Raw genomic sequence first — 20,432 nt, 5'->3', positions numbered from 1 at the left:
TCCAGCAACTCAAAAACTCCACGTTTTCTGACCAAAGAGATGCCAAATGTAAGGGGAACAGCAGGCAGACAGGGTCAGAGTTTTTGACAATATGTGGCACAAGGATGATGAAAGATATTATTGGAGCCAGAGGAGTTTACCTACAATGCGCCCCTTCACTCTACTCTGAACTTATAAGTCAATTAACTATGGCAATTGTGGATAAGCCAACATAATCATTGTTTATGAACATATGCACTTTAGCACTAGTCATCATTGGTAAAGCCTGCAGAGTCCTAAAGTCAGCAAAACAGGAGGTTAGAAGGCAAAAGTCAAGGAAAACCACACCAAGGATGTCAGGTCTAATAAGGACACATGTGAAAAGCTTCTCAAGTCTCAGGAAATGGGTCAGATTAATTTCCAGACAATGAGAATTCTTGCATCTGTATCGTTTCAATTGATGTAGATTCCATTTTTGATATGCATAACATTGCAGTTGCAAAATCAGCAATTATTGATTTGGGAACAGCAGGTTCACTTGTTGAAGATGATACTTGCACCACAACTGCAACTTTACTTTCTGTGAGGAGTACCAGGTGTAAAGGTGGAGTCACATCATGCTCAACCGTTCCTGGAATAGGGCTAATGATTTCAAAGGGCCACATCAGAATAGGAAGAGGACTTACCTGACTAACCTGGTGAAACTTTTGGCATCAGCAGTGGTCCACTGAACAGAATCAGCTATATAATGCTTTTTCATGTGATCATTACACCTTTCTGCTTTATTTGCACTTGGAGCGGTGGCATGACTACAGTATGTGTACTCTTTACCCCATTACCTGGAGCAAGTTGTCTATATCATGGTCCGAAGGCTTGCTTATCATTGAGCTCTTCCTGATCTACCTCTCCCACTTTGTGGAGCTTTTTATTTAGCAATGGCAGAGTCCTTTTTGTTATAAAGTCCCTAACCAATTTCTTGAATAATCTGTGACAAATGCAATCGTGAAAGAGGGCCAGATGAATCTGTTTTCAAATTCCAACCTTCCAGGGAAATCACGATCAGGGACATACATTAAGACATCAAACATCAGAAATAGCATCCAAAAACATCTCAGCTGTGAACACAGGACCAATGTCTAAATGAAATGTATGAGCTGCTCCCATTGCTACTAGGCACTGGATGTCCTTTGTATGACTTCTCCAGCAGCGGCAGTACTTTGTGGCCACACCCAAAGGAATCTAGAACAGGAATCGAAAGCAATCAATATGTAAATATATTGATTGACTATCAGTAGTGGACTGATGTGTTTGAGGAACATGACAGCAAATGGTTTTTTGGACATCAGGAATGGAGTAGGTGCTGGTCTTACTGCAGTTGAATGCTTTATTTGTTGACAAATGATATATATTTCTGTACATATTTTTCCACATTTGTTTGTAAATAAGGCCACTGGTATAGAAGATGCAGCACTGATACAGTAGCATTGATGCCAGCATGAGTTAAAGCTATCCCTTCATGAGCTGCCCTAATTAACTCTAATCTAATCCACCCCTCTCATTAGGTATATGCCTATCTCCAATCCCAGATATTAATACCATAGGCATATTGGCCCTCATTATGTCCCTGTTAATGTGGCGGTAGTACAGCAAACAGTCTGGTGGTACATACCGCCACATCATGAGATTGGCGGGTTGGCTGCAGCTAACCTGCCAATTTACTATTCATATCTCCATGGAGGTATGTTCTCCAAGCCCGATGGCCGACAGAGTATCGCCCCTGGCATTCTGAGCCAGCGAACGCCACAAAAATCATGGTGGTAGGCCCTACCGGTGACATGGGTAGGTGGCTACCCTATCCACCAATACTCACCTGACACCCCCCACCCCTCTCCATCACTCAGCCCCCTCACCTACCCCCATACACACACTAACCCCTCCACCCCCCATATTCAGATACACCCCCACCCACCCCCATCCAAACACTAACCCTCCCACCCCTGGCATTCAGATACACCCCCACCCACCCCTGTACACACACTAACCCCCCACCCGTGACATTTAGATACACCCCCATATCCTACCATACACAACATACACACTAAGACCCCACCACTTCCGATTCATCCACACAGCCCCCATACATGCACCCAGACATGCACCACACATACACCCACTAACTTACACTCATCTATACACACATTCATACACACACTGGCATACACACATTCATACACGCATTTTTCCAGACATACACACACACCCACAACACACCCCCCACTCTCCCACCCCCATCCCCTGTCAGACAATCACCCTACCTGCTCTAGGGAGGTCGGCCGGCAGGTAATGGGAAGGGGCACTGCTACCACCAGCACTGCCCCGCCAGCTGGGTACCGCCAGGCCGTATTACAGGTCATGATACGACTGGCGGAGTTCAACTGGCAAGGCGGTGCTGGTGGTAGTAGCGCCAGCTTTCCACCGTCTGCCAGTCTGATCACTGCCAGATTTCTGCCTTCTTGTGGCAGAAGTCTGGCAGTGCTCATAGTCTGGAGGACGGAGGCAGCATTTTGGCAACTGTCACTGCAGCGGTAGGTGTCTAAATGACCACCATTGTCGTTGTAGAGGCTGTAAGAATATTTTGAAGAGAAACTGCCTGGAGGCTTTTTCACCTTTCAGATTTGCTTATATTGCCACTATAATGTCTGCATCAATCTTCGTTTGAGCTGTAACAACTATTTGAAAGGTTTGCCTTGCTGTCTTTGCAGCTAAGCCAGCTGCACAGTTCCCTTTAGCCTAGGTTTATTCATTTTTTTAAACTTTGGTGTTTTAGGCATACCCCAACGGAAGCTTCTCCTATTGAATAGCTACCTTTCTCCAAAACTGCTTCACATTCATCAATTTACCTTTTGAATCTCTGGATCCATTAAGATGGCAATCATGCAAGTTCACATTGAATACCTGCACAGAGTGTTGAATTCCACACCTTAAATGCGGGAACTAAAGGATCACTTTTATGAGACACAAGTAATAGGTCATGTATTTCTGCCATTTGTGCAGTGGAATCAACCATAAATGCTAGTGAGTGTGTGCACAGTGCCTTGAAGTTTCCATATTAAAAACTTCACTACCCTGCAACACAAGCTACAAAGTATTTTTGTGTAGTTTCAGCTGTAGGTTGTGCAGAGCCATTTGCATACAACCCACTCTTGTACTCATGTATCTGTAATATGTTTCATATTTGTGTTACGTTTTGTGTGTACTGTAGAAATATCTGAGTCTAAAGAGTTGGAGCATACTCAAACATTAGGTCAGTCACATTATGTGTCACAGTCCACTACACCCAAAATGCAGGGCTTGTGCACTGGGGACACTAGCTTTACCAGCTGCTTCAAGTGTAGCCATTGGATTAAATGTATATTAGAACAAAAGAAAAAAGTAATACAGCACTATCACCTTGATTTTTAATTAAATCATTCATTTTAATAGTTTTAATTAAATAATATTGCTGGTGTAGGTTAAAAATAACGTAAAGTCTATGAAGATGTTTTAGTACTCATTAATAATTAAAAGTGATGTACAAAATGAATTAAGTGCAGTTTAATTATATTTTATTAAAATGTAGCCTAATATTAATTTTACATTTAAAAGAGGTTGTTAAAATGTATCATAATTAAATAAGAATTATGGATTTTTGGATACTGTTTTTTTACATTAAATTATTGCATTTATATTCCTAATTTAACATTATTGCATGTGTTTGTGTTTTTTAAGTCCCTATCGTCATTATTTTCTAAGGGAGGGTCTTTCAGTACCAGTAGTTGGCTACGTGTGGTGCTAAATTTACTTCAACTCGGAGAGTAAGTGCCCAGGTTTTGAGTCCTTTTTTGGTTGTAGTAACTTTAGAAGTATGGTTTATGAATAGCAATGGGCATACTCTTTGTGGGTGAGTAGCTGACCCTTCCTAAACCCCTCCCTGTCTCTCCTTAAACCCGTTCTTACTCCTCTCTGTTCCTCTCCCTTAGTAGCTGTGCCCTATTTTAATGCCACTCCACCCCCTCTCTAACACATTTACTGCTAAAATGCATATTTAAGTGTGTGAACACTCTGCAGTTGAAGTGGAATTCTCCACACAGAAAAAGATAGGAGAGGCTGTCCGTACATAGCTTTGCGAATATCATTTCATAGTTTGTAGTGCTATCGCAGCACTACAAAATGTACCACAAAATGCTGTTTGAACAGGCCCCAAGTGTGTAGTTGTTATTAGGTAAATAATGTAACTAAACAAAATAGTGACAATGAAAGTGATTAAGAAGAAGTCAATCTCTCTTTGCCAGCCCCTCCATTCTTGCCCCTAGCTAAGCTATATGAGCACCCAAAAGGGACTGTATAAACGTTTAAACTTGACTGTTAGTGGCCTGAAACCTGCAGTCTGCTATCTGTTCCTCTGGCCGCTGCTAAAAATTGGAGGGTAATCTTTGACACTACATTGATATTTGACACCAAGGTCAATAGAATCTTTTATAATCTTAACGGACACGGCTTTACTTGCACTTTGTGTGGCAGTGAAAACCAGTTGCTAACCAATTTTGCACCTTGAGACCCTCACAGGTGAGTAGCGCGCTTTACAAATGCCTTGATTGATTGATTGATTGATTGAATAGAACAGTGAGTTCTTGCTTCTGTATCATTAAGACCGTAAAGAAAACCTTTCCCTTTCTTCCAGGGGATTTAAGGGTGCCAGTGGTCATTGCGCTTATTACATCTCGCCTTGACCACTGTCAATCCCTGTACTTAAATGCCAACCAGTATTCACTAAATAAGCTTCAGGGCATCCAAAATCTGACTACTCAGTTGGTTCTGCCAAAGCATATCTTGGTAATGGAGGGCTTGAGGACGCTCGATTGGCTGCCAGTAAGGACCTATGCCTGGTCTATAAGGCTCTACGTGAGCAGGGCTTATGCTATCTTAGGGCTGCTTTGAACTGGTATGCTCCTGGTTGACCTTTGAGATTGGCAGGTGGAGAAAAGTGATTGCTCCCAGGTTCTAGAAAGCTTGATCAGCTTTCTCAGTGGCAGGTGACAGGTTGTGGATCACTCTCCCGAAAAATATCGGCAGGCTGAACTCTTACTCTATCCTTTGCAGGCAAGTTTACACCTGAATATTTCTGTAACTTTAATACTCTGGGAGAGATCCTGACTTTTTTTTCATCTTTATTGCTTGGGTTAGAAACCCTTCCCCAGTGTTTTGTTGGTGACAGCACTTTGATGCCTACTGATTGTATCTGCTTCACATCAATTAAAATTAAAATTCTAAGTGAAATAACAGATTTTCACTGTAAATAATAGATAAGTAGTCAATGAGGTTGGATTTACATTTCTTCATCAAAATCCACGTACATGCTCCAGATTTTAAATGTAAGCACATATGTCCATCTGAAAGCCTATTTCAGGTCAGGTTCCTCTTTAGGAAAATACAATGTGACTGAACTACAGGAGAAGGTTTGAACCATGTAGTGTAGTTGTCATTTTTCCATGAGGCCCTTGGTGAAGGACTATGTGCATCTGCACAGCTTAAATCTTAAAATTCATGTATTCAAGTAAGATGAAATCAATTGACCCAAAATAACTGCATAGAACATTCTTGCTACTTGGAGCTGCAGGCATTTTTTATTAAAATTCAAAGGGCTAACAGGCACTTCGAGAATGAATGCATTCTATAAGACAAAACAGCAAATTGAGGTCTGCAGAAAAAAATTAATTGAAAATATATGCAACAGTACAATCAGGGATTATGTAAGAACCCAATATTTATAGCTGTTTACTCACCGCTCCCATTGCAAATGTTGTAGCATTCCCAGTAGTGGATACTTTCTAAGACATTCATATCTGCCAATCCAAGTATGTTATGAGTGCGCAAAGTGGGAAGTTGTACATGTTTTTAAATCAAAAATGAAATTACTGGCAAAATTCAGAATTACCTCTTAAATGCTAATTACCAGTCAAGGTGAAAAAGACAAGAAAGCAACCTCCATGTGAGTCATTTTGAGAAAGAGGTTTTTCATTTGCTAATAAAGGTGTGTGCACGGCAGATATTTGGGAGATGGTAACAATGATATTTAATACTTCCAGCATCCAATGTGGATCTATATAATTTTCAAAAGTTGAGCCAATGTTTAGCAAAAAATGGAATTGGGGATAACGAGGGAGATCAATGTCCTGCCCTGAGGTGTTGCGTAAACCTGGGCTTTGAACTAGTTCTACAAGGTTTGTCTTTCCCACTTTCCTGTGCCTAGACTTAGTTCAGTGTACCAGCCTTTGAACATGAATGTCCAGGTTACTGTAGCCTACAAAACCTCACTTTCAATACCTGTTGGTATAGGGTGTTTTTTCTGGGTTACTTGTAGTCAAGTACAGGGTTCAGGAGCACAGTGGTATTTCAAACCCAATTTTGTTGTTTAGTATACACAAGTACTGCACTAAGAGAATACACTATATATGTTTAAAAGTATTCATTTCAACAGTATCATCCTGTAGCTTAGAACATGAGTAATAACCACACAAAAAAATAATTAGAACAGCACTAATCCAAGTTACTAACAACGAGAATAATATGAACATTTCTAAAATGACTGGAAAGTTCCTAGCAGCCTTATGCAAAAAGCCTACTTCCATGTACTACACTCTGAGTGCATGGAGTAGCTAACTGCCCTCTAGAGTTTTGGGATTCACTGCACTGCATACCTGTTCACATCAGAGCAGCTGTGATTATTAGTCTTTACTCGGGAGAGAGTGTTCTCTCAGAAGGAAAACACACACATCTGCTGGGCTCAGCTCCTGCGGCCATCTAGGAAGTCCTCTTGTGATAATCTGGGGCAATGACCTCTCTGATTCAATTGAAAATTCATAAGGTATATATAAAACTGAACACTGAATTTTACCCCTATATTGGGGTCTTTACATTAATCTGAGACATAACCAGTATGAACAAGCATGATGAAAATACATAATCTTGGACTATATTTGTTTGCACATTCAATGTCAGACCTTGAAATCTAGAATTTTTAGCAGATACTTTTTGTTATCAAAAGTCATTTTTTGGATGAATTGACACTTTCAAGAGTCCTTTGAAATATAATGACATGCAGCATATGGGTCAAAGGCAGATAGGCTAACTTAACATGCTGAACACGGAGTCTGCCTTTGAGAGATTTATGACAGAGGACTCTCATGGCAAAGGGAACATTTTCTTTTCTATACACAAAAAGAAAATCCTAAAGCAGGATTTTCTTTTTAAAAGAAAAAAGAAAAACAGTTTGGTGCAGTCTTGTGTCATGTTGATGGAGCCTTGCACCAAACTGTAAGCAGCATTGACAAGAACTGCTGTGATGGTAGTTCCTGCCAATGCTTCAAAAAAGATCACTAGCTTTGAAGTCATTTCAAAATTAGGTGGACGGCACCTCCATCAGTGTGACAGACTAATTTACTCCATCTCTCGGTGGAGAATGGACCACTTGCCTATATATAAATTAGGCCCTAAGTCTGGAGATAGAAGTCTCCAGTGTGTGATGACTCCAAAACTATTCAACCAGCGAAGGCCCTTCACTGGGCATGAAATTAAAATTTCTCTCCTTCAGAGCTTTCTCACCAAAAGTTAAAGGCTTCATCAAGACCTCATCTTTTTGCCATTATGGTGTGCCTTTATTTATTGAAGCTTACTTTATTTTTATAAATTGGTTTGAAATTGTTCTTGCATTGTGCTTTGATTTAAATACAGTTTTGGTACTGCATAAATATTTTACATATTCCCAGTAAGCTAAGCCTGCCTACTTTGACCAATAGCTACCAGGGAGTTGAGATCAGGTTAATTCAGAGGCTTTAAGGGTTCCCCCTGGCCAGGATTGTGGTTAATTTTTGAGGTGAGTACTAACCTCCTCAATTAATAACCCAATTTATTACAACTGTTATTACTGATATTCTCAATAAAGAGTTCAGTGTTGAAATATGTGATCTGTATGACTATTACATTTACTTTTATACCTGCTGGAAAATATCCAAAGGTCATTAAAACGAAGATCCACTCACCCTACACAATAAAACTTAAATTCACAGCACTTTGGATGGTTGAAAGATCAAGAAATGTCTGCTCAGATCACTGTTTCTTCCACATGGGGACTCAAATGTGTCTCTTTTGTGGGAAGAGTAAGGGAATTTGGAGACAGATCCACTGGACCTGGAGACATATCCTATTCCCTGGGTGCATGTTGCAGTCAGAAGTCCTTGAGTCCTATTTTCCATCAGGAGCCAAACATCCTGGAAACCCTTTGTCAGCAGCAGTGAGGAGTCCTTCAGTCCTTTTCTTAGTGAGCCTTCTGTCTTCTAGCCAGGCCTTCTTCTTCAGGCATAGTTCATCTGTGGTTTCAGAAGGGACTCAAAGGTCATGCTCTTGTACAAGGGTTTTAAGACAGGCTGAAAATAATTCAGAAAAGTCCAGAGATCACATGTCATCAAGCCATCCTGCCCATGTCTCTTGCAAAGCATTTTGAGACTTTTCAAGATGACAGCTTCAAGTGATTAGTGGTCACAGCTCTACCTCTATCTGACACATCAGCAGGATTCCTCCCCCCAAAAAATCTAGAGTAAAAACTCACATGAGCAATACCTGAGGTCTGGCTGCCTCCCTTTGTTTATTTGGAGATAGGCTTTCACAGGCTTGTCAGTCAGTTTTAATGTAACTGGATTATGCTGATTCTGCCCTCGTCCACTTTTTCTCACGGGAACTGGCTCTATCCTCTTCATAATGACTTAATATTTGTGAAGCCTTTTATCTATCGGATGGTCAGCAGAGTAATCAACTTGGCCCATCTGGATGGTTCAAAGACACAAACTAATAAAGGATTGACTGAAAGAAATGTGACAAAACTCAAAGTGCATGACGGCCTGCAAATATAGTCAAATTCAATCAATCAATCAATCACTGCATTTGTAAAGCGCGCTACATACCTGCGAGGGTCTCGAGGCGCTGGGGAGGGGGTGCTACTGGTCGAAGAGCCAGGTCTTGAGGAGTCTTCTGAAGGCCAGCAGGTCCTGGGTCTATCGTAGGATGGTGGGGAGAGTGTTCCAGGTCTTGACGGCGAAGTAGGAGAAGGATCTGCCGCCGGCGGTGGTTTTTCGGATGCGGGGGACTGTGGCGAGGGCGAGGTTGGCTGAGCGGAGGCTTCGGGTGGGGGTGTGGAAGCTGAGTCGGTTGTTGAGGTAGGTGGGTCCGGTGTTGTGCAGTGCTTTGTGTGCGTGGATCAGGAGCTTGAAGGTGATTCTTTTGTTGACGGGGAGCCAGTGCAGGCCTCTCAAGTGGAGTGTGATGTGGCTGCAGCGGGGGACATCGAGGATGAGTCGGGCCGAGGCGTTCTGGATGCGTTGGAGTCGTCTCAGGAGCTTGTTTGTAGTTCCTGAGTAGAGGGCGTTCCCGTAGTCGAGTCTGTTGGTGATGAGGGCCTGGGTAATGTTTTTTCTCGTGTCGAGGGAGATCCATTTGAAGATCCTGCGGAGCATACGGAGGGTGTTGAAGCAGGACGCGGAGATGGCGTTGACTTGCCTGGTCATGGAGAGAGTGGAGTCGAGGATGACCCCCAGGTTGCGTGCGTGGTCCGTGGGTTCCGGGGCTATGCCTAGTGACGTTGGCCACCAAGAGTCGTCCCAGGCTGATGGGGTGGGTCCGAGAATGAGGACCTCCGTCTTGTCTGAGTTAAGCTTCAGTCTGCTGTCCTTCATCCAGTCGGCTACGTCCTTCATTCCTCGGTGGAGGTTAGCTTTGGCAGTGTGGGGATCTTCGGTGAGGGATATGATCAGCTGGGTGTCGTCGACTTAGGAGATGATGTTGAGGTTGTGTTGTCGTGCAACGTGGGCGAGGGGGGCCATGTAGATATTGAACAGTGTCGGGCTGAGGGAGGATCCCTGTGGGACGCCGCAGATGATCTCGGTGGTTTTGGAGCGGTAGGGTGGGAGGCGGACGCTCTGGGTTCTGCCGGAGAGGAAGGATGTGGTCCAGGGCCTTCTCTTGGATACCGGCGTCATGGAGGCGTGCTGATAGGGTGCGGTGGCAGACCGTGTCAAAGGCTGCTGATAGGTCCAGGAGGATGAGGGCAGCTGTTTCTCCTTTGTCCATCAGGGTCCGGATGTTGTCAGTGGCGGCGATGAGGGCGGTCTCGGTGCTGTGGTTACTGCGAAAAACGGATTGGGAAGGGTCCAGGATGTTGTTAACTTCGAGGTAGCGGGTCAGCTGTTTGTTGACAATCTTCTCTGTCACTTTTGCCGGGAAAGGGAGCAGGGAGATGGGCCGGAAGTTCTTGAGGTCCTCGGGGTCCGCCTTGGGCTTCTTCAGAAGGGTGTTGATCTCGGCGTGCTTCCAGCTTTCTGGGAAGGTTGCTGTCTCGAAGGAACAGTTGATTATTTTCCGGAGGTGGGGCGCGATGGTTGCGCTGGCTTTGTTGAAGACGTGGTGAGGGCAGGGGTCCGATGGGGATCCGGAGTGGATGGAGTTCATGCTTTTGATGGTGTCTTCGTCGCTGATGCTGGACCAGACGGTCAGGTGACTGGTGCGAGTGGTAGTCGCAGGGGTGGTGGACTCGGTGGTGGGTGTGGGGGGGGTCGGAGTTGAAGCTGTTGTGGATGTCGGTGATCTCGCGGTGGAAGAAGGGGGCCAGGGAGTCGCACAGGTCTTGAGATGGCGGGATGTCGTTGGTGTTGGAGCTGGGGTTGGAGAGTTCTTTCACGATGCTGAAGAGCTCTTTGGTTTTGTGTGCGTTGTTGTCTAGGTGGTCCTTGAAGGCGGTCTTCTTGGCGGTCCTGATGAGTTGGTGGTGTCTGCGGGTGGTGCTCTTGAGGGCTGTGTGGTTGTCTGGTGTTCGGTCGTGGAGCCATTTCTTATCCAGCTTCCGACAGGTGTGCTTGGAGATCCGGAGGTCCTCGGTGAACCAGGTGGCTCTCTTGTTGGTGTGGTTGGTTGTAGAGGTCTTGAAAGGGGCGAGGGTGTTGGAGCAGTCGCTGATCCACTGTGTGAGGTTGGTCGTGGCGGTGTCTGGGTCGGTGGGGTCAGTGGGTGGTCTCAGGGCGAGGGCGGTAGTCAGTTGGTCCTTGGTGACCTTGCCCCAGCAGCGGCGTGGTAGCTGTTGGGTGCGGTGGTGTGTGGTGGGTTTTCTGAAGGTGAAGTGGACGCATCTGTGGTCGGTCCAGTGTGGTTCGGTGGTGTGGTTGAAGGAGACGTGGGGGCTTGTGGAGAAGATGGGGTCGAGCGTGTGTCCAGCGGCGTGAGTAGGTGTCATTACGAGCTGTTTGAGTCTGAGGTTGGCGAGGTTGTCGATCAGGGCGGTGGAGTTGGCGTCGTTGTTGTTCTCGAGGTGGAAGTTCAGGTCCCCGAGGAGGATGTAGTCTGTGAAAGCGAGGGCGTGGGTGCTGATGAGGTCGGCTATGATGTGACCAAACTGTGGGCGGGGTCCGGGAGGTCTGTAGATGAGAGTTCCTCTGAGGGTGGTGTTGGGGTCGGTGTGGATCTGGAAGTGCATGTGCTCGGCGGGGGTGAGGGTGTCATCGGTGTTCGTTGAGATTTTGATGGAGTCTTTGTGGATGATGGCGATTCCATCTCCCACTCCGTTAGTGCGGTCTCTGCGGGAGATCTTGTAGCCCTGTGGGATGGCTATGGCGATGTCTGGTGCTGAGGTGGCGTTCAGCCAGGTCTCCGTCAGGAAGGCGATGTCGGGGTGGTGGAGACTAGGAGGTCCCAGAGTTCGATGGCGTGCCTGCGAGCGGAGCGGGTGTTGAGGAGGATGCAGCGGAGGTGGTTGGGTTCTCTGGCTGGTGGTGTGGAGGGTTGGATGCTGGTGAATCTGCAGTTCCGGCAGGTGAAAGGCCCCTGGGTGTGTTTCGGGGTGGCCCGGTAGCAGGGTTGGTCTCGTCTGGTGTTGAGTGCGTGGAGGGTGCTTGCGTCGTAGTGCAGTCTGGCGTTGCGGGGATGCGGGTTCCAGGGGTTCTGGTGCTGGGTGCGGTCCAGGCGCGGACGGGCACAGACAGGCGCGCCTGCGGCCGCGCCAGCAGCACGCCTGCTGCGCGCCCGCTTCGCGGCCTCCATATGAGGGCAGAGGGATGGAGGAGCAGCTGGGAGGTGGGAGCGGGGCGGCCAATGGGAGTGAATGGGGCGGGGCAGCAGGGGCTCAGCGGCGAGGGAAAAACCCGGGGAAAAAACGGCGGGAAAAGACGGTGGGAGAGGGACAACAGAGCACAGGGGTACAGAAAGTAAAACACAGGGGCACAGAATGAAAAAACAAAGTGGCACAGAAGCCAAGCGCAGGGGTACAGAATAAAAAAGGGAGCGAGTAGTCAGGCGGCAAAAGCGGCAACGGAGGTTCAACCCACAGGGGGCTGCGTGGCAGATGGGGGGAGCGACCTGCTTGGTGACAGGGTCAAAGGTCGCTCTATTTTATGTACACTCTGGACCTTAGTTTACCAAGGGAGACACACTTTTAACCTTTTTCTAGGTGCACATTTAAGCAGCAAAGTAAAAACAGTAAACACTTTAGACTTTCAGTAAAGCACTATAGACTCACAGTATTGTCAAAAACAAATAGAACGTTTTTTGAATGTTTAAATAAATTATGAGGTTTTAACAGTTCATAACAATGTCTTAAAGTTCTCATCTGTGACAGCTCACTAGTTCTTAGCCACCAGGCTGAGTTAGGCATTAGTCTCACTCGTCCAGTCAGCACTTGTGTTCATTTGTATGTCAAGCGATCATGTTCAAACCTGCCAGAGCTTCTTAGCCCAGCTAAGTAGTGGAGGTTCTTACTTTAAAAGACAGGTACTGCCATCTAGCACCCAAATCAATTTTACCACAGCTTCCAGTGAGTGAGACTCCATTCATGAGATTCACATACAGTGAAGATCTAAAATAACAGGTGGTCCACAAGTAAAATTATTGGGAGGATAAATGGGTCTGAACCCATTCTTGACATCAACCCATACAGGGCCAACTAAAGAGATAAACCAGGGTGTCAACCTCCATTTCAGGGTCGGAAAGGTATCAAGATATACCAACTATCAATTGATATATTGAATCCCATCCCCAGTGTGAGGACATATGGCAATTAATCTCTCAAAAGTGATGCTCTTCTGGAATTCAAAATTCTTCCTAAACAGGTTATTGCATTTTATGGGGAAGAACTCCATAATGAGAATTGCTGCCCTCCTCAAGAACCTCATTCAAAGGGCAGACTCTCAACTAATGAGCGATATGTTAATCAGATGGTGTTACTCATTGTATGAGAAATCAGAAAAGTAATTATTACATAGGGACATGAGGGACAGTTCCTCAGAGGAATTCTACTCAATGACAACTGTATAAACTAGAGCTGCCAATATACAATGGGCAAGAGTAGAAACCTAATCCTAAACCGATGGGAATGGGGGAAGTGTCATCCTAGGAAGAAAGCAACAGTTCCCCGAGAGCTTCTCACTTCAGCTAAAATACATGAAGTAGGCCAAAGTGAATTTGAAAAGATCTTAGCCCTTGACAAACTAAACAATAGACAATATACATAAAATTGTGCACTTTAATGTTGATGCAAATAACTTCATTGAATATGTGCCACTAGAATTAATGAGTACCCTTCCAGTAATTTTGTAGGTATAGAGTGTTTATTCAAAGGCTGGCTTCTTTGATTGAGTGTATCCTCAATTTCCTATGGACACAGGTCTAGGGTCCTACTAAACATGCTAAAGTAATACATTATGTTAGCTGTAATAGGACCCCAAACACAAATCAGAAAAATGGAATAAGCTGATTGTAATTTATTTTTAGAATGCTCAGGCTCCTTATATCTGTAACATCAAAGAACCTTGGTTTATGCCATCCTATCAATAACCATGGAGTGATTTTGCTCAAAGAGTGCAAGGAGGGGATATTTTGAGATTTATTTTAAATATGAAGCTGTTATGACAACACCACCTCCTTTACTGGAGCTGCCTATTGCAGTTCCAAAGGTATGCCAAAGTTACTAAAACACGGACAAATTTTATATTATAGCTCAACTAAATGATGATCAAGATGCAACTGATGCTAAATTGATGTTGACTCCATGAAAGAGTTTTATGAAAGTGAAAGTGGAAGTGAAATAAACTTCTTATATCTGCAGGAAATAAATGATTCATTTTCTCTTTAGCACCCATCATACATTAAATGACTTGTTGACTTTGATGTCCATGGCTCAGAAAATCTTCTGACAGGCTGGTGCATCTTACTAGTTATGGTGGGAAAGAGGTCTATTTATTAAAAATTCTGGGTTTGTCAATGTTGTATGCTGAGTTTCATGGTGTTTTACATCGATTAGTTGCAATAACAGACAGCAATCTCAACTTATGGACTTTTTAAGTCTGAATCTCATGAAATTTCCAGAATAGAAGCCTACATTTAACTCTACACAGATATCTGCTTATGATTTGGAAATGCAAGAGAGGTATTATCATTCCTGGAAATGTCAGAACATTTTTGTTAACATTGCATTTTAGGAGTGGATTAGCGTTCAGTGAAAAAGATTCGTTGATTTGCCACAATAATAAAATCTAACTAATGGGAATTTTGATAGCAAGTACTCCATTGGTGAAAGCTAAGCCCAAATAATAAATAGTTTTATTATTATTAAATCCCCAATATGGTGAGTTGGGATATTCTGGGTTTCCTGTTTCTAAATCATAATTCACTCTTGGCGGCATATTTATACTCTGTTTGCGCCGAATGTGCGTCAAAAATGTTGACGCACATTTGGTGCAAACCCTGCCCCATATTTATACTTTGACGTCCGACCCCGCGGGCGTCAAAATTCCACCATGTGCGTAATTTTTTGGAAGGGGGAACCAGCCTTGCGTTAATTTTATGCAAGGTAGGCGTTCCCTTCCAAAAAATGACTTTAAGGCCTGTGCCCTATATTTATACTCTGATGTCATTTTGACGCACAGGAGGGGGTGGGCCTTAAAAAATGACGCACAGCCTGATGGGCGCCGTTCTTTAACGCCTGGGTCAGGGCAGGTGTTAAGGGTCCTGTGGGCTCGGAAGGAGCCCAGAGGTGCCCTTCCCTGCCCCCAGGGACACCCTCTGCCACCCTTGCCCACCCCAGGAGGACACCCAAGGATGGAGGGACCCATCCCAGGGAAGTAAAGGTAAGTTCGGGTAAGTATTTTTTTCAGATTTTTTTTGTGGCATAGGGGGGCCTGATTTGGGCCCCCCTACATGCCACTATGCCCAATGACCATGCCCAGGGGACATAAGTCCCCTGGGCATGGCCATTGGGCAAGGGGGCATGACTCCTGTCTTTGCTAAGACAGGAGTCATATCAATGGAGGTTGGGCGTCAAAATAAATGGCGCAAATCCGGTTTGAGGCCTGAATTTTGCCTCAGACCTGACCTGCCCCATTTTTTGATGCACAACCCCCATTTTCCCATACGCCGGCGCTGCCTGGTGTGAGTCATTTTTTTTGACGCACACCAGTCCGCAGCGCCGGCTAACTTCATTCCATAAATAAGGTACCCGCATGGTGCGTTGGAATGGCGTTAGCCGGCGGTAAAATTTTTGACGCACAACTGCGTTGGCGCAGTTGTGCGTCAAAAAGTATAAATATGGGCCTTGATGTGACTAATGCAGTTATTGCCACTTATTGTAAAAATTGTTTGCCTGTCTAGGAAGGAAAATGTAGCCTGTGAAGAAGCTCAAAATCCTACTACAAATGTTGAAACAACCACTCAAGGTGATTCTCCATGGAAATGGTTCATATTGAAACAATTATAAAATAGTTGTCTACCAATTTGAAAGGGGGATATGAAACATCTTCCCAAAAATATTTCCTGGTTTTAAGAGCTTGGTAAGCACCACATGGAGTGAGCAGATATTTGTACTACAGAGTCTAATAAGAACTTACCTAAAAATCTATTGAATGCATTTCAGGGTATATTTTGTATGATTATATTGAGTGAGGTCTAACAGCCCTTCATGAGAGTAGTTTCCCAAATGATCTTAACATGAAACCATTTTTGTCAGGCAATATTGTTTACCATTGGCATCACTGGAGCATTTTGCAGACATTTTCAAAATGTAGAAGAAAGGGATATCACCTAACCCATTCATAAAACCTACAACAATCCTATAATGAAATAATAAAGTCAAAGGGCTAAAGGAGACTATGAACAGACTTCCAAAATATATTTAATGATCCACTGCTCAGGTGGTGACTCCCATGTACTGATCAGTGTCTTGTCCATATTCAGAATTCTAAAGTCCCCACTTGTTTAGACTTTACTTCTGGGTAATAAATGGTCCCTGACAAAGGATCAGGTCAGTATAACTCCACATTTTCCTTTGAGGAAACAACAGTAGTCCTAGGGAGACTTCAGGTACATTAATAGCAGAAAAGAGTTTAACTTAGTGTTGCATATTTGGCCCAGAGTAGGACCCTGATCTACACCATAGATGTCCTAATTAAGGATCTGATTACATCCTTGGCAGAGGGGATTACTCTGTCACAAACTTAATGGTTATCCAGTCTGCTATATTACAAGTTCCATATGATATAATGGAACTTGTAATATGGTGGGTAGGATATCTATCACATTTTTGACAGAGTAATCCTCTCCACCAAGGTCGTAATCAGGCCCTTAGTCCCCAACAATGGTGGAATAGTTAAAGGAGATCCACCATGTTCTCAGCCAATTGTGTGAAGCAAAGGATAAATTGCTCTTTCAGAAAATGTAAAATTGTCACCAGAAAGTTAATTTCTTGTGTAACCAGATAAGCCCTAAGAGATTATGTGGTGACCCAAAAAAAAGTGAAGCCAAAAAGAAAGAAGCTCTCCTGAAATGAAAAGATCCGAATAGGTTGAAAAAAACACAAAGGGGCTAATTTACAAGCCCCTTGTGCTGTCGTAGCATCCTTTTTTGACACTACAGCAGTACAAAACAGTCCCCCATCCTGCACCGTATTTACAAACTGGTGCAATATCACCATTGCTCTAATTTGTAAACCCTTGCGCCATGCTATACCTGCACCAGGTATAATGTATGCATGGGAGGAGCTCCCTCACAGGGAGGCCCAAAAAAATGGCACAGTGTAATCTACAAGATGTCACTGCGCCATTCTAGCAGGAGTTTTCAATGCCTTCCCAGGACAGGCATTTAACTGATGCTACACTCTTTTCAATGGCCCTCCTTGAGGTTTGCTGGACTAGAACCAACTTTTTTATGCTAGTCCAGCAAAGCATCACAATGGTGTAAAAAATTTTGATAGAGTTGTGGTAACGAGTGTCATGGTGCACTGTATTATAAATACATCACTACCATGGTGTCATTAGAGGGATACAGGGCGACACAAGGAAACTGGTCCATCAGATCGGATGCACCATTTCCTTGTAAATGGGGCCCAACCTTTGCTAGGCCTTACCAACTAAAGGCAGAAATCTATAGATGGATGTCAAGAAATCAGAAAGGAATTAAATGAGAATGCCGTGAACTGACTCAAACAGGAGCTAATAGGAACCCCCTCATTGAATTTATCTGCATTGAAATGGTGAGATCCTTTTGGAGGCTAGACACTGGATTTTATCAAAGTACAACCAGACCAATACAATTATTTGTTAAGCCAGTAAGGAGCAGTCTAGAAGCACTTTAGGTCCACAGAGAAGACTTTGGTCCTGATTTAGATCTTGATAGAAATAGTCCTGCCATTGATTTTCCGTCAGATTTCCCATCCACCTACTAGATGGTACACCCACTCTATTTAGATGCTGGTGGGTCCACAGACAAAAGATCACCTGCGAACTGTCATCACTGCCATGAATCTCCACCTGCATCGACAGCACCATAGGCAAAAGCAGCTAGCAGCGGGACTCAAGCCACTTTTTACCGTCAAGCAAATAATGAAGTGCCTTCCCGCTGATGCAAATGTGGCAGCTAATCCTCTATACCTGAGATGGCGGATTGGTTGGGATAAACAGATGAAACTCTTTTCAAGTTTTCTCATTTCCTGTCGCCATGAACCCGGTCACACAAGTCTTACTGATGTTGCTGTGGAACAGAAGGTAAGTCACTGTTTAACTTGTCATCCTCATTATTATAACTATACATTAGCACTGGACTCAAGCATGTTTAACAAATACTTGCAAGCAATATCACAAATATGTGCAATACATATGTGTGTAGTATTGTAGTTAGAACAATATTTAAAAAGGTACCCCAAGACATTAGTAACACCCACCAATCTGGTACTAACTGCCATCATGGCAATGGACACCTACACCAAAAGTCACAGCAATCCCAAACAGAAATGTGTTCATACAAGTGAGTGCAATAATTTTCCCTCAACTACCATAACTACCATATCTTGTACATAAACAGTGTACCCAATAAGATCTACTCAAATCCATGATAATATAGCAATTGCAATATAAAATGCTGTGAGTAAGTATACACAGAACGCACAACCAATATTTTTTAATTAAAAAAACATTATAACAGACAATTACATTCCCAACCAAAAGTCAGAACCAACCAAAGCACAATATGTCAGAAAGAGAGAGTATATACCCTGAGAAGCAAGGAAAAAACAAATAAACAAATATTAATTATTTAGAAGTAAAGGGGGCTGTGTGGGGGGAAAAAAAAAATCAAAAAGGGGCAGAGCTAGTTGCCCTAGTCCTGAACAACAGCAGCATCCTTCATCCAGAGTCTCCCCCGTGGGTCGTCCTCTATTAATGCCATTTCCAATATACTCATTTTCAAAAATTGTCTCCACCAGATCCAGGATTGGGAGGCTCACTAGACAACCAAAAACATGCCAGCACCAATCTGGCCGGGGAGATTGCAAAAAAATATAGACCGGCTTAGGGTGGGGGAAGAGTGGGTGTATGTCTCAACATAATCAACCTAAGGTCGTTTGTAACCTTAAAACCTTAAAACCAGATATACCATGCATTTTCTCAAAAACAAATTCCCATTAACGATGCAACTCTGGGCAAGGTGCAAAAATATGAACCAGATTGGCCCCCTCAGCCCCACACCTAAAGCAGTGATCCTCCGCCCGCAGTTTCATAACGAAGAGTCGATGAGACGTATAATCTCAGTCGTTAATAGATTTGAAATGATACGCCTTAATACACAATATATTCAGAGTCACTTGCAGCAATGTATTACTATGGCGCAGGTTACCCACTGTCACCTCATTATAAACCCTGCCTATTCACTGTTAGCTGAAACAAGTCAATAGATGAATTTGAGAAAAAGAATGAATTATTGCACAAACCAACCTCATATTTCTCTTCATTGGAGCTTTCCTTATAACCTCCAATAGAGGATTATCCAAACAAGTTACCCCCCTTCCTTACAACTAAAACTAAAATGTTGTAACTGGAGAGACCTATGAAAGCCAGAATTAGGAAAAGAGAAACGTTGCTGTAACTTCTAAAATGAGAGAAGAATATATCCTTCAAACAACTAGCCAAGAGTAAGAAGGGTAGCCTTCTCCCAAATCAGATGATCACTGTCATGACCAGAAGAGGGTAGATTAGGGTTGCATCCTAAGTATGTGAACTGAATAAAAGGGGTAGGGAACGAAAATTTCCTCTTAAGTGCACCCCATACTAGGTGATTTAAAACAAATTATCTTGAAGTACATTGTGTCTTTAATCCCTACCCCATGAATGACAGATTCACCCAATAAGAGAAAATCAGAAAACCTAGGCCCTTGCCTCCACATCCTCCACCCCAAGGCCAAACAGAGCAGTGAGAAAAAAGCGGCCAGATAATAAAACTGCAAAATCAGAAGCGAGACCCCACCCTCCTCCTTGGATTGCTGCAAGAAATAAATCTTGCCATGGGGCTTCCTATAACACCAAATAAACCTTTGCCAAGAAGCCTCAATCTTAGCAAAAAAAAGATGCAGGGAGATAAAGAGGGATACAGTGAAACAGGTAGAGTTATCACAGGAGAATAATCATCTGGATAAGATTGCAGCGACCCATCATGCCCAATCGGAAACAATTCCATATGGCAAAAACATTAACTGTATTTTGAAAAAGCTTCTCATAGTTATTTTCTACAATCTCCTTAATGTTAACAGCAAGAATAACCCCTAGATACAATGCGGCTTGTAGCAAATTTTTGTCTGGGCCGTTGGGGGGTCACATTAGACAATATCAGAGTTTTATTGGGGTTCAAATTGTACCATGACACTACCCTGAATGACTGGGCCACTATAACTACCACACTTAGGCCCCTAATTGGGGTGGAACCGCTACACCATTGGCATATGCCGAAATCTTAATTTAATAATGATGCATCAAAAGGGGCTGAATCTCTTCCGCCTGCTTAAGGGATTGTAAGAAGGGCTCTATACATAGAGAAAAGCAGAGGAGAGAGGGCATCCCTGTCTG

This window comes from Pleurodeles waltl, chromosome 11 (genome assembly GCF_031143425.1).
Source record: "Pleurodeles waltl isolate 20211129_DDA chromosome 11, aPleWal1.hap1.20221129, whole genome shotgun sequence".
NCBI classification, from domain to species: domain Eukaryota; kingdom Metazoa; phylum Chordata; class Amphibia; order Caudata; family Salamandridae; genus Pleurodeles; species Pleurodeles waltl.
Note: the sequence above shows the minus strand (reverse complement) of the source record.